The sequence below is a fragment of the Calliphora vicina genome, chromosome 4 (assembly GCF_958450345.1).
Source record: "Calliphora vicina chromosome 4, idCalVici1.1, whole genome shotgun sequence".
Classification (NCBI taxonomy): Eukaryota; Metazoa; Arthropoda; class Insecta; order Diptera; family Calliphoridae; genus Calliphora; species Calliphora vicina.
This window is the reverse complement of record NC_088783.1, coordinates 115,092,767-115,102,785: the sequence shown is the minus strand read 5'-3', so window position 1 is coordinate 115,102,785 and position 10,019 is coordinate 115,092,767.

The following is a 10,019-nucleotide window of genomic DNA, read 5'->3' as shown; positions in this document are numbered from 1 at the left end:
AAATAAACTAAGAAAAAGACTTACGTTTACACTGATACTGGCATAGACACACACACTTACAAAGTTATGCTTACACATACACTTAGCCAAGAATAACACTTAAGTGTAACTATACAAAATGTTTATGAAATTTTGTTGTTGAAAATTGTAGATTTTGTTGGTTTTATTTGGAAAATAAATTTCAAAGAAAAGGCAGTATAATCGATTTTGTTAACACATTGGTAACACTTGGAAAAATACTACTTTTTTTAAATTACATTTGAAAATGAATTTCAATATCAAATTTAAAGTTGCTTTTCAAAAATTGTAAAATTTTTAAAAAATACTACTTTTTTCAAAACTACCAACTTTTTTAAATTCAAATTAAAAATCAAATTCTATTTAAAATAAACAAAAAAATTTTATAATTTGGCCACTTTTTCTTAAATACTACTTTTTTTAAAAATACTACCTTTTTTAAATTCCATTTGAAAATGGATTTCAATATCAAATTTAAAGTTGCTTTTGTAAAATGTACGAAATCAAATAAAATTAATAAAATTTGGGCTTTTTCTTAAGAAAATTTGTCTTAGAAAACTATTTTTATCAATAAAATACTATTTTTAAAAAAGTAGTATTTCTACTACTTTTTTTAAAAGCTGTATTTTATTACTAATTTTAGAGAATTATGGCTTATTTCATTTTTGAGCTCAAAAACCATTTTTCAAAAAGTAGTATTTCTACTACTTTTTTTAAAATGTCTACATCAAGTAATTTAATAAAATTTGGGGCTTCCTCAAATGTAATATTGATTTAGAATCAATTTCTCTTAAGAAAATATTTTTTTTTCTAAAAATGTTGGCCCAAAATACCAGATTTTTGAAAAAAGTAGTATTTTTAGTACTTTTTTTAAAATTTGTATTTTATGATTAATTTTGAAGAATTATAACTAAAAATTGGTTATTTTTGTTAAAAATTAAAATTTTCAAAAAGTAGTATTTTTAGTACTTTTTGTAAAAAGTACTAAATCATATAAATTAATAAAATTTTAGATTTTTCTAAAGAAAATTTGACTTAGAAATCTATTTTCATCAATAAAATACTATTTTTAAAAAAGTAGTATTTCTACTACTTTTTTCCCAAAACTGTATTTAATTGATAATTTTAAAGAATTGTGGCTTATAAGTTAATTTTTGAGCTCAAAAACCATTTTTCAAAAAGTAGTATTTCTACTACTTTTTTAAAATGGCTAAATCAAGTAATTTAATGAAATTTGGGGCTTCCTCAAATGTAATATTGATTTAGAAATCAATTTCGATTAAGAAAATATTTTTTTTTCTAAAAATTTTGTCCCAAAATACCAGATTTTAGAGATTTTTAAAAAAAGTAGTATTTTTAGTACTTTTTTAAAATTTGTATTTTATGATTAATTTTGAAGAATTATAACTAAAAATTTGTTATTTTTGTTAATAATTGAAATTTTCAAAAAGTAGTATTTTTAGTACTTTTTGTAAAAAGTACTAAATCATATAAATTAATAAAATTTGAGCTTTCTCTAAAGAAAATTTAACTTAGAAATCTGTTTTCATCAATAAAATACTATTTTTAAAAAAGTAGTATTTCTACTACTTTTTTCCCAAAACTATTTATTCTTTTACTACTTTTTTCGAAAAAAAAATTGTGTTATAAAAGTTTTTGAAAGTGTATGTGTTGTAAATTATTTTTTTTTATGTTCAATATACCAAATCGCAAATAGTAGTATTTCTACTACTTTTTTGAAAAGTTAATAAATCAAGTAATTTAAAGAATTTTGGGCTTACAGCAATGAAATTTTTACTGTGAAATCAATTTTGTTTATTTTTTAATTAGTAGTATTTCTACTACTATTTGAAAAAAATAAGAGTTTTTCTTTAGAAATTGATTTTTTGCTTACATTGTGGTCCTTAATCGTTTAATCTCTAAATGTTGGAACAAAAATTATTGTATATTTCACTGCTATTATCATTTTGTTTCCATCCTCCATAATATTGCACAGGATACAAAAATACTACTTTTTTTAAATTTAGGAAAAATTTAATTTTCTATATAAAAATAACTTTAATTAAACGAATTTTCTTCAAAATACTACTTTTTTCAAAAATACTACTTTTTTCAAAAATACTACTTTTTTAAATTTAGCAAAAATTTAATTTTCTATATCAAACTAACTTCAATTAAACGAATTTTCTTTAAAATACTACTTTTTTCAAAAATACTACTTTTTCAAAAATACTACTTTTTTTAAATTTAGCAAAAATTTAATATTCCATACAAAAATAACTTCAATTAAACGAATTTTCTTCAAAATACTACTTTTTTCAAAAATACTACTTTTTTAAATTTAGCAAAAATTTAATTTTCTATATAAAAATAACTTCAATTAAACGAATTTTCTTCAAAATACTACTTTTTTCAAAAATACTACTTTTTTTCAAAAATACTACTTTTTTAAATTTAGCAAAAATTTAATTTTCTATACAAAAATAACTTCAATTAAACGAATTTTCTTCCAAATACTACTTTTTTCAAAAATACTACTTTTTTCAAAATTACTACTTTTTTCAAAAATACTACTTTTTTTAAATTTAGCAAAAATTTAATTTTCCATACAAAAATAACTTCAATTAAACGAATTTTCTTCAAAATACTACTTTTTTCAAAAATACTACTTTTTTTAAATTTGCTAAAAATTTAATTTTCCATATAAAAATAACTTCAATTTATCGATTTTAAAGAAATTCTTTAAATTTAGTGCGATTTTTGTTCGTTTTTAACCATTTAAATTACTTTGAAACTTAAATTTTTTTTTTTAGTTTTTTCTCTCCTTCAGTCTTAATGGTTTGTTTGGATTTTAACAAGTTTTGTTTGTATATGTTATTTTCCCTAGGTTTGCACTTTTAGTTGTTGTTATTACTGTTATATTTATGTACTTTTCATTTTCTAGTTCTCAACGTCGTCGTCGTCGTCTTCGTCATCATCATCAACAACAACGTCCTCATCGTGTCTTCTGGTACTTTTTTTTATTTTTGTTATCCACTTAAAAAAGGTATGAGACATTAATGTGTTGGCACACACACACATACAAACAATGTTGTTGTAGTAACTGTTAAAAGTTGTTGTTAGTTTGTTTGTGTTTTTACTGTTTGTGTTTGTATTTGTATGAGTTTACTTTTAATTAAAAAATCAATAAATAACGACCTTTACTTAAATAGAAAATGTTGTATTTTTTCTTGTTTTATGTGAGTAGTTGTTTGTTTTTTATTTTTGTTATTTATATGTTGTGTTGTGGAACACTTTGGTCGTTTTCATGTTCTAGTGTTTTGTTTTTAACCTTAAAAATTTTATTTTATATAAACAGCTTAGGGTTAACAATACTTTTTGTTAAGGGAACTTTAGGAAATAGTACCAAAAATATTAAAATTTAAACAGCAAAAAATTAATTTTGTGGAAAAAAAAATAAAATTTTTTAAATTTATAACAAAAAGTACTTATTTCCCCTTTTAGCACACTTTTTACAAATCCTGTGTAATCAACCTGTCTTAATGTTTTTCTACCTCCCAATGTCAAAGTGGTTAGCAGTTGTAACATTTTATTTTATAATTTTACTGTTGTTGTTGTAGAAATGTTGTTGTTGTTGCTTTTAATGGCTATAAGTAATGTTTTTTTAATGCAGTTAAACGTGAATGTTTTCAACTTGAAAACTAGAAGAGGGTAAAAATGCATAAAAAAACAGAACAGAACAGAAATAAAAGCAAGAAAATTATGTGTATACGCAAATTAATAAAGTACAAACACAAACTGTAGCTGTAGAAAACCCAACAACATGCATAAATTCTATAAATAAATAAGGTAGACAGGACAGGAAAGAAAAACAAATTTAATTTAAATAGAACATGAAAAATTTTATACTTAATTAAATTTTTCTTTCATGAGTTTTATAAAAAAAAATAAATTTTGTTAAATTTAAATGATTTTTAACAAAATTTTCTAAAAATTTAATTTTTTTAAAAAGTAGTAAATCTACTACTTTTTGAAAAACTCAAAAAAAAATGTATTTTAAAAGAAAATATTTTAATTGCAATCAAAATTTCATAAATTTACTTAAAATTGAACATTTAGAAAATAGTAGTAGAAATACTACTTTTTCTAAAGATGTCAAAAACAGCATTTTAAAAACAAAAATCTTAATTAATTTTAAGTGATTTTAAACTTGATTTTTTAAAAATTTAACTCTTTTAAAAAAGTAGTAAATCTACTACTTTTTGAAAAACACTAAAAAAAATGTATTTTAAAAGAAAATATTTAAATTGCTAAAATTTCATAAATTTACTTGAAATTTAACATTTAGAAAATAGTAGTAGAAATACTACTTTTTCTAAAGAAATAAAAAAACAGCATTTTAAAAACAAAAATCTGTTATAACAAATAAAATAGTTAAATTTTATTAAATTTAAAAGATTTTTAACAAAATTTTCTAAAAATTTAATTATTTTAAAAAAGTAGTAAATCTACTACTTTTTGAAAAACACTAAAAAAAATTATTTTAAAAGAAAATACTTTGTTGGCAATAAAAATTACATAAATTTACTCAAACTTGAACATTTAGAAAATAGTAGTAGAAATACTACTTTTTCTAAAGAAGTAAAAAAACAGCATTTTAAAAACAAAAATCTGTTATAACAAATAAAATAGTTAAATTTTCTTAATTTTAAGTGATTTTAAACCTAATTTTCTAAAAATTTTATTATTTTAATAAAGTAGTAAATCTACTACTTTTTGAAAAACACTGAAAAAAATTATTTTAAAAGAAAATACTTTGTTGGCAATAAAAATTTCATAAATTTACATGAAATTTAACATTTAGAAAATAGTAGTAGAAATACTACTTTTTCTAAATAAGTAAAAAACAGCATTTTGAAAACAAAAATCTGTTATAGCAAATAAAAAAGTTAAATTTTCTTAATTTTAAATGATTTTAACCTAATTTTCTAAAAAAAAAAAATTATTTGAAAATAGTAGTAAATCTACTACTTTTTGAAAAACACTAAAAAAATTTATTTTAAAAGAAAATAATTTGTTGGCAATAAAAATTTCATAAATTTACTTGAAATTTAACATTTCGAAAATAGTAGTAGAAATACTACTTTTTCTAAAGAAGTAAAAAAACAGCATTTTAAAAACAAAAATCTGTTATAACAAATAAAATTGTTAAATTTTCTTAATTTTAAGAGATTTTAAACCTAATTTTCTAAAAAAAAAATTATTTGAAAATAGTAGTAAATCTACTACTTTTTGAAAAACACAAAAAAATGTATTTTAAAATTAAATACTTTATTTACAATCAAAATTTCATAAATTTACTTAAAATTTAACATTTAGAAAATAGTAGTAGAAATACTACTTTTTCTAAATAAGTAAAAAACAGCATTTTAAAAACAAAAATCTGTTATAGCAAATAAAATAGTTAAATTTGCTTAAATTTAAATTATTTTTAACATAATTTTCTAAAGATTTAACTATTTTAAAAAAGTAGTAAATCTACTACTTTTTGAAAAACACTAAAAAAATGTATTTTATAAGAAAATACTTTGTTGGCAATAAAAATTTCATAAATTTACTTGAAATTTAACATTTAGAAAATAGTAGTAAAAATACTACTTTTTCTAAAGAAGTAAAAAAACAGCATTTTAAAAACAAAAATCTGTTATAACAAATAAAATTGTTAAATTTTCTTAATTTTATGAGATTTTAAACCTAATTTTCTAAAAAAAAAAAATATTTTAAAAAAGTAGTAAATCTACTACTTTTTTGAAAATATTATAAAAATGTTATTTTAACAGAAAATTCTAGGTTTATGATTAAAATTTCATAAATTTACTTAAAATATGGAATTTTTAAAATAGTAGTAGAAATACTACTATTTCAAAAAACCTTATTTTAAGCTTTATAACAAGCTTTTTATAATATTTAAATCTTTATTTTAAATTTACATTAATTTCCAATTATTTTTTATATGAATTTTGATCACATAAAGTTATTTTAAATTAGTAGTAAATCTACTACTTTTTTTAAAAACCTTAAAAAAATATTATTTTAAGAGTATGTGTTACAAATTTCATAAATTTCCTTAAAATTTTCCATTTCAAAAATAGTAGTAGAAATACTACTTTTTTAAAAAATCTTAAAAAATGGCAATTTAAGACAAAATCTCATTTTTTTATTTAAATTTATTTAATTTGCTAAATTTTTAAGAAAATTTTTTATAAATTGCTTGATTTAAAATTCTAAAATATAAATTTTCTTTAAATCTTAATAAGAAATCTTAATATTTATGTGGAAATTTCCATATTTTAGTCACGTTTGTTAACTTATCACAAGTTTTTGTTTAAATAAATAGCAATAAATCTGAAAATTTAGTTTCTCATCAGTTTTACAATGTAAAAAATTTAACAAAGTTAAGATTTTTTGTTCTCATTTTTGTGTATATAAAGTATTGAGGCGGTTTGGCTTGTTAAATTTTGTACAAAACGCAAATGCATACAAACGGGCTTACATTTAGAGGAAACAAACAAACAAAACACTTGCAATTTTCAGCAAACAACTAAAGAAAAAGAAAAATAATTTACCAAAACTCTACACACCGAGAATAAAAGTGTGTGTGTGTGTGTGCGGGTAACCAACACACTGCCACCACTTACAAGCAATTAAATTTAATTAAACAAAAACAAAAAGCATCTCAAACTCATACAAAAACACACACTTTTGTTTGCAAATAAACAAAATTGTATAAAGCTTATACACTTTCACACTTTGTGTTTAGGCCATGAGAAAAAAGAAAAAAACCAACAAAAAATAGTTGTTTTATGTCCTCAAAAAACACAAATGAAATTCATACAAAATATTAAAACAACGACAACAACAACAACAAAAAGAGCTGGTAAAAGTTATGACTTTTACACTTGGTTAACTGTGAATGTGACATGTGATTACATTCACATTGGCACAAAACTAAACGCAATTGCTGCTAAACCTCTCTGCACCTCTCTCTGTCTTTGTTGCAAACCAAACATTTGAACTCAACAACAAAACCAGCTTAAAACGGAAGTGGGTAATTTTCAAAACAACACAACACAAACAGGAAAAATCTCATATATAACTAAAACACTCATACGCCGCCATCCCTCTCGCTCTCTGGCACACAAAAACATACAGCTTTGAATTGAAAACAACAACAAAGATCTCTTCTCAAAATCATCATAAATAAACCTTGAATAAAGAAAATCATAAAATATATTTTGAATATTTGTTTATGTTTTTGTTGGTTTTTAGAGAAATCAATGCTACAAACTCTAACACACATTCAAGCCCTCATTTGGGAGAAAGCTTTAAAGCAAACCAGTTTTTAAGAGAGTGAAAACATTAAGTAGCAAATAGTAGTAAAAACACTTTTTAAAAAAAAAACTTCAAAAATTCAATTTTGATATAGAAAATAAGTAAATATGAAAAATTTACTGAAAAATAAAATAGTAGTAGAAATACTACTTTTTTGCAAATACCTTTAAAAAGGTGTTTTATCGGGAAAAAAATTTTAAAAATACTGTTGTGAAACAAAAAACATTGTATTTTAGCAGAAAATGGAAAAATTTGCTTCAAATTATATAATTTACGAATAGTAGTAAAATACTACTTTTTTCAAATATTACAAAAATGGTAGTTTTCGATAGAATCATTATCTTAAAAGAAAATTTTATAAATTTTTATACAATTTTGCAATTTTAAAATAGTAGTAGATTTACTACTTTTTTAAAAAATACATTAAAAACACAATTTTCAAATAAAAACCTATGTAATATAAGCAAAAAATATAAATTTACTAAAAATTTTAACATATAAAAATAGTAGTGAAATACTACTTTTTGTAAAATTTTGCACAAACTTTATTTTTTTTAAAAAAAGCTTACAAAATGTTTTTTTTAAATACAAAATATTCAAAATTAAGCAAATATGGACAAATTTGGACAAAATTACTTCATTTACAAATAGTAGTAGAAATACTACTTTTTATAAATTTGCAAAAATGGTATTTTTAAATAGAAAAATCATTATATTAGAAGCTGATTTAGCAAATTTTTATAAAATATAAATAATTTACTGAAATTTATAACATTTAGAAATAGTAGTAGAAATACTACTTTTTGTAAAATTTTGCAAAACCAGCAAAAAACCTTTAAAACAAGTTTTTAAAATATTAAATACTTTAAATTAAGCAAATTTGGACAAAATTACGTTATTTACAAATAGTAGTAGAAATACTACTTTTTTATAAATTTGAAAAAATGATATTTTTAAATAGAAAAATCATTATATTAGAAGCAGATTTATCAAATTTTTATAAAATATGAATAATTTACTTAAATTTATAACATTTAGAAATAGTAGTAGAAATACTACTTTTTGTAAAATTTTGCGAAAACTGCAAAAAACCTTTAAAACTAGTTTTTAAAATATTAAATACTTTAAATTAAGCAAATAAGGACAAATTTGGACAACATTACGTCATTTACAAATAGTAGTAGAAATACTACTTTTTGTAAGATTTTGCAAAAACTGCAAAAAAACCTCTAAAACAAGTTTTTTAAATATTAAATACTTTAAATGAAGCAAAAATGGACAAATTTGGACAAAATTACGTCATTTACAAATAGTAGTAGAAATACTACTTTTTTATTATTTTGCAAAAATGGTATTTTTAAATAGAAAAATCATTATATTAGAAGCTGATTTAGCTAATTTTTATAAAATATGAATAACTTACTTAAATTTATAACATTTAGAAATAGTAGTAGAAATACTACTTTTTGTAAAATTTTGCAAAAACTATAAAAACCTCTAAAACAAGTTTTTTAAATATTAAATACTTTAAATTAAGCAAATATGGACAAATTTGGACAAAATTACGTCATTTAAAAATAGTAGTAGAAATACTACTTTTTATTAATTTGGAAAAATGGTATTTTTGAATAGAAAACTCATTGTATTAGAAGCAGATTTATCAAATTTTTATAAAATATGAATAATTTACTGAAATTTATAACATTTAGAAATAGTAGTAGAAATACTACTTTTTGTAAAATTTTGCAAAAATGCAAAAAAAAACTCTAAAACAAGATATTTAAATATTAAATATCAACAAATATGGACAAATTTGGGAAAAAATTACGTCATTTACAAATAGTAGTAGAAATACTACTTTTTATAAATTTGCAAAAATTGTATTTTTAAATAGAAAAATCATTATATTAGAAGCAGATTTAGCAAATTTTTATAAAATATGAGTAATTTACTGAAATTTATAACATTTAGAAATAGTAGTAGAAATACTACTTTTTGTAAGATTTTGCAAAAACTGCAAAAAACCTCTAAAACAAGTTTTTTAAATATTAAATACTTTAAATTAAGCAAAAATGGACAAATTTGGACAACATTACGTCATTTACAAATAGTAGTAGAAATACTACTTTTTTATAAATTTGTAAAAATGTTTTTTTTAATAGAAAACTCATTGTATTATAAGCTGATTTAGCAAATTTTTATAAAATATGAATAATTTACTTAAATTTATAACATTTAGAAATAGTAGTAGAAATACTACTTTTTGTAAAATTTTGCAAAAACTGTAAAAAAACTCTAAAACAATTTTTTTAAATATTAAATACTTTAAATTAAGCAAAAATGCACAAATCTGGACAAAATTACGTCATTTACAAATAGTAGTGAAATACTACTTTTTTATAAATTTGCAAAAATGGTATTTTTGAATAGAAAACTCATTGTATTAGAAGCAGATTTAGCACATTTTTATAAAATATGAATAATTTACTGAAATTTATAACATTTAGAAATAGTAGTAGAAATACTACTTTTTGTAAAATTTTGCAAAAATGCAAAAAAAACTCTAAAACAATTTTTTTAAATATTAAATACTTTAAATTAAGCAAAAA